This window comes from Rana temporaria, chromosome 1, assembly GCF_905171775.1.
Source record: "Rana temporaria chromosome 1, aRanTem1.1, whole genome shotgun sequence".
NCBI lineage: Eukaryota > Metazoa > Chordata > Amphibia > Anura > Ranidae > Rana > Rana temporaria.
The window spans coordinates 481,891,464-481,897,735 of record NC_053489.1 but is presented as its reverse complement, the minus strand read 5'-3'; positions in this window follow the sequence as shown (position 1 = coordinate 481,897,735).

Below are 6,272 nucleotides of genomic sequence, written 5' to 3'. Positions count from 1 at the left end.
CGTTGCTACACAGCTGCTCAAAGTGACGTCAGGCATTGATCCAGAAATGACGCTCTGGATGTGATGTGTTAGATCAGTGGTCATCAACCCTGTCCTCAGGGCCAGGTTTGCAAGATAACTGAAATACATCACAGGTGATATAATTTGATCCTCAGTGATTGCAGTATTCTAGTCTGCATCTCCCCAAGGTAATACCTGGCCTGTTAGTGGGCCCTGAGGACAGGGTTGATGACCACTGCTTTAGAGGACAAGGTGAGATGCCATTCTTAACACTTATGAGCATAAGGCCTCATGCACACAGGGCATTTTTACAGCCGCTTTTAGGTGCATCAGGCTTCTTTTTTGCAGCTTAAAAACAGCTCTCCTTGTTATTTTTGATGAGCTAATGCACATACAGGCTTTTAGGAGCTATGGGTGGCATAGGCGTTTTTAAGCTGCTAAAAAACCCAGGGCCAGTGCGTTCTGAAGACCAACATTACAGCTGACGTGGCAAAATGCGCCTAAACCGGGCTTAATGTTGTAAACAATTCCTGTCTGTACATTATTCAAGAGTACTTTGCTCAGCCGTGTGGTTGTGTGAGGACAGGAAGAGGACAGGGAAGAAGCTTGCTGAAGTCTCACAATCAGAGCTCATATCTGCAATGGAGGCCCATTCAGAGCTGTGGGATTTGTTGCATCCCTTCTACAGCAACCGGCTAAAGAAGGGCAAAACATGGATGGACATCAGTTCTGCGCTGACACTGGGCTGGGACCGTATGAGCAATGAAGCAAAAAAAGAGAGACGCACGTTCATTTTTATTGAATGCATGATGTCTATTGTGTAATGTTAATTAAGCATGAATATTAACCCTTCTTTTTCACTTTTCTTTAGGCAAAAATTTTCAGTGACGCTGGAAGTGACCATGTGAGGAGGAATTTAAGAGAGGAGGAAAAGGCTCAGAGAAGTGGAGCACCAGCTCCTCAATAAAAGCCATGATTGCTCTAACGCTCCTGGTTGGGTGTCAGTGCTGAACTGATGTCCATACTTTTTGCGAAACCTTTCATTATACAGGCCATGAGAAACATCCAATAGCTCTGCATGGGTGTCCACCACTGATGGGTGCCCACCACTGATGTATTAATTACAGAGCTGCATTTATTTATGTCTTTTATAACGTAAATGTTTAATTTTGTACAAACAGGGATAATTGCAGCAAACAAAAAAGTTACTTTGTGCTTTGAGTTGCTGTGAAAGCTCAGGTTTAGCATTCTGTACAAGTGCTTCAAGCATGTTTGGCTTGAGCAATTTATACCAGCTAGCAATACAAAATGCAGTTCAAAGCTTTGCCTGAAGATTGTCTGGATATGAAATGTTATGCAGTATGATGGTCACCCAACAATACTGCTGACACATTGCAACTCCTTCTATATTGACGGTTCTGCAATGATGGTAGCTGTAGCAGAACAGAAGACTGAAAGGTTTATGTTAAGTAGTTCCATGAATATTTCAAGAGCAAATGGTTACTTTATGTATGGGAAAATGTTCTCTTTCAGTGTATAATTCACTAGATATAAATTTCCAGGTTGCAAAAAAATGAAAAACTGCTTTCAAAATAGACATGTGCAGAAAAGGAATATTTTATATGGGCATAAAAGTAACAAATACAAACCTGCTGTTTTATTATAGTGAACTTGAAACAGCCACAATGTCTACATTATTATTTATTTTTTAGGTTCTTTAAAATATTTATAACATAACAAATGTTATATATCAGCAAGGGAACTTAACAAGCAGGAATGTTAAAGTGATACTAAATTCATGTTTTTTTAATTTTTTACATTAATCATTCTAAAATATCAAGTATACACCATTTTCTTTGTTTAAAAGGTCTCTTACCCCTATTTTCATGCTTTTTTTGTGTCCAGAGCACTCCCCCTGTTCTTCCCTAAAGCACCTTACAACAGGGGTCCCCAACCCCTGGCCTGTTGATGACCAGGCCGCACAGCGTGGGTGAGCGGGGATCGCAGTCCGCACAAAGCTATCACAGATTGCAGTCGCCCCTGAGCAGATGCTGTGCAGCCATGCCCATGTGTCCTCTTTTGGCTCCTCTGCCCCTCTGACCAACGATGTTATCCTATCAGCAGTGCAGAGAGGAGCTGCAGATCAGAATGGAGAGTTCATCCTGCCCTCTGCCCGCTGATAGGATCAGGGCCGAAACTAGGGGAGGGGGTACTGCCACTTGAAATTCACAGAATGCTGGTCTTTTCCCGGCCATGCCTGTCCCACACCAACCTCACCAACAGTCCTGTGGGTCCCTGCTCCCTCTGCGCCACCAGTGTCCGACCTTCCCATGGTGTCACTGCTCCCTTCTCTTGGAGCCGGGTCATCGAGAGCATCATGCAGCCCTACCAACAGAGCAAGGCTGTCAACCCTTTTGCTGCCAGCTGTTCTAGATCAACCACAAGGAGGCCACCGTCATGTGTAAGCAGTGCAACCTCTTATTATTCACCAAAAAAGTGTCAAAAAGAAAAACCACAAGGGACAGTTTAAACAATTCCTTTATTAAAAAAGACACAAAAAAGTGTCCTGCGATGTACATCCAACCATCAATAACACCGCCGGACGGACCTGAAAAATAGAAAAAACAAGAAAAACTCTGCCTCCATGGGAGGCCTACCGGCGACTGCTGCCTTTTTGCTTTAACAGATCTTATATAAGCAATGTCAAGGCCACCTGCTGACGTAACTGGATGACCCTGCTCCCTCTGATGTCATTTGGTTATATGACAGCTGTCAAGCCAAGAGACAGCAGTCGCCAGGAGGCCTCCCATTGAGGCAGGACTTTTAAAAAAAAATCGATTTTTCGGGCCTGTCAGGCGGCGTGTTGGAAGATGGATGTACATTGCGGGATGCTTTTTTTTTATTTTTTAATACAGGAATTGTCAAAAACTGTCTCTTGTAAAAAAAAAAAAAAAAAAAAAAAAAAAAAATTCTGTCATAGGTTTCCCCTTAACCATTTCAATACACTGTATTATATAATCTGCACTGCACTATATACCCTGCACTGTATTATATTTACTACACGACTGCGCTATATATTTCCCACTGTATTATATATACTACAATGACTGCACTATATACTCTGCAAAGTATTATAAGTACCGTATATACTCGAGTATAAGCCAAGTTTTTTGGACCATTTTTTTGTGCTGAAAATGCCCCCCTCAGCTTATACTCGAGTCACCATTTTTGCGCCCAATCTCCCAGACTTTGAGGACCCGGTACCGGCCGGCCATAAGTCCCCTGGACCCCAAACGTGGCACACATGTAGCCCCACTCTTCCTCTACAAGTTTTTTGTCCGGGGGACCTATGACCGGAGAGCACCGATTTTTCAAAGCCGGCACATGAGGCATGGGAACAGTGAGGCATGGACAAGGTGAGGCATGCACATGGACACAGTGAGGCATGGACATAGTGAGGCATGCGTATGGACAGAGTCAGGCAAAGTGAGGCAAAGTGAGGCACAGTGAGTCATGCAGATGGACACCCCAGGCTTATACTCGAGTCAATAAGTTTTCCCATTTTTTTGTGGTAAAATTAGGGGCCTCGGCTTATATTCGGGTCAGCTTATACTCAAGTATATACGGTACTATACTAATGGCACTATATACTCTGCACTGTATTATATATACTACACTGACTGCACTATATTCTCTGAACTGTATTATATATACTACATTGACTGCACTATATACTCTTCACTGTATTATATATACTACACTGACTGTATTACATACTTTGAACTGTATTATATATACACTACACTGACTGCACTATATAGTCTGAACTGTAATATAAATACTAACCTGACTGCATTATATATCCTGAACTGTATTATATACACTACACTGACTGACTGCACACTACACTAATTACCTGCGTAATCTCTATTCATTCACTATATACGGCCGCCATGTAAGCAGCAGCCTTATATAGTGTGAGGGTGGACTATATGATTGGTCAAAGGCACCCTGATTTTGGCCAATCATGGCTCTCACAGCACATTGCGCTGTGATTGGCCAAAGCATACAGGTCAGGTGCATGCTTTGGCCAAACAGCAGTTGTCAATGCAATGCGATCTTGCAGTGCATTATGGGGCGCTCGACGGCAGGCAAACTTCCCGCGAGCATATGGGGTATATGTTTGTTTGTTTTACGAACACCCGATGTTCAAGTCCAACTTATGTTCGACTTGAACATCGGCCAATCCCTAAATATGATCTATGAATGACATGCTAGCAAAGTTATTGAACCCCCATATAATCTTTATGTTGAACCTGAACATTGGCCAATACCAATGCTCCTATATATTTATTACGATAACACTGCCTATTTATTATGATGACACTGACTTTTTATCCAGTTTTAGGTTGCTATGCATCATATTTGTTTTTTATAAATTGCTCAAATAAACTATGATCACTGCAAACAAATATCCTGCTATATATTTATAACAAGAGCTAAACATAAAAGACTGTGCAGCCTGGTATCCTCCCCCCGGCGGTTGGGCCTCCCCCACCCCCGGTTCGTTGATCGGTCCCCGCACTTACCCCGCATGGCAGAAACAAAAAGTTAAAAATTAAAAAAAACATATGGCTACGAACTAAAATTCATTGTATTGAAATCACACTAGTACAAAATAGAACCTGACATATTGTAATGGCTATGGCTGGCCATACGCTGATCAGAATTCAGCTGGTCCAGCAGGGACAGGCCAAATTCCATCAGTGTGTGGGCTACCCTGCTTAAAGCGGGGGTTCACCCGAAAAACACATTTTTAACATTAGATTGAGGCTAATGCTGGAAAGCACAATTGGGTGTTTTTTTTTAAATCAATGCAGTACTTACCGTTTTAGAGATAGTTGTTCTCCCGCCGCTTCCGGGTATGGTTTGCGGGACTGGGCATTCCTATTTGATTGACAGCCTTTCCGACCGTCGCATACAGCACGTCACGAGTTGCTGAAAGTAGCCGACCGTCGGTGCGCAGGCGCCGTATAGAGCCGCACCGACGTTCGGCTTCTTTCGGCAACTAGTGACGCGCTGTATGCGATGGTCGGAAGGCTATCAATCAAATAGGAACGCCCAGTCCCGAAGACAATACCCGGAAGCGGCGGAGAACATCTATCTCTAAAACGGTATGTACTGCATTGATTTAAAAAAAAACACCCGATTGTGCTTCCCACAATTAGCCTCAATCTAATGTTAAAAAAAAAAATTTCGGGTGAACCCCCGCTTTAACCTCCCTGGCGGTATGATTATGTCAGATTTTAGGGCTGAAAGCGGTATCATTATTTTGCATGGAAATTTGGCGTTTTACATTGTAGGCCTATAGGGCCAGATTCACGTAGAATCGCGGCGGCGTAACGTATGGTAGATACGTTACACCACCGCAAGTTTTCATCGCAAGTGCCTGATTCACAAAGCACTTGCGATGAAAACTACACCGGCGGCCTCCGGCGCAAGGCGGGCCAATTCAAATGGGCGTGTGCCATTTAAATTAGGCGTGCTCCCGCGCCGGACCTACTGCGCATGCTCCGTTTCGCAATTCCCGTCGTGCTTTGCGCGCCGTGACGTCATTTTTCCGAACGGCGAAGCGTGTAGCGTACTTCCGTATTCCCGGACATGTTACGCAAACAACGTTAAATTTTAAATTTCGACGTGGGAACGACGGCCAATACGATTGCTGACTAAAGTTAGGGCACCGAAAACGACGACTAAATTTGCGACGGGAAACTAGACTAGCGGCGACGTAGCGAACGCGAAAATCCGTCGTGGATCGCCGTAACTCCTAATTTGCATACCCGACGCTGGTTTACGCGGCGGCCGCGGTACTGCATCCTAAGATCCGACAGTGTAAAACAATTACACCTGTCGGATCTTATGGATATCTATGCGTAACTGATTCTATGAATCAGTCGCATAGATAGAAACAGAGATACAACGGCGTATCAGGAGATATGCCGTCGTATCCCCTTTGTGAATCTGGCCCATAATTCTTAGGAATAACTCACTTAAATCTGACCAAACAGCAGTCTAGTAGACATCTCGGGTATGATAGTTTGAAAAGCAAAATCATAAATTATAATATAATAAATAACTATAAATAATTATATCAAATAATAATGTAATTATAATAAAAGTTATTCAATAATGTAATCAAATCAAAAACACTGAAATTTGCTCAGTTGCAGAATTGTCGCTGTCATTACTTTTATTGTTTGATGACGAATTTC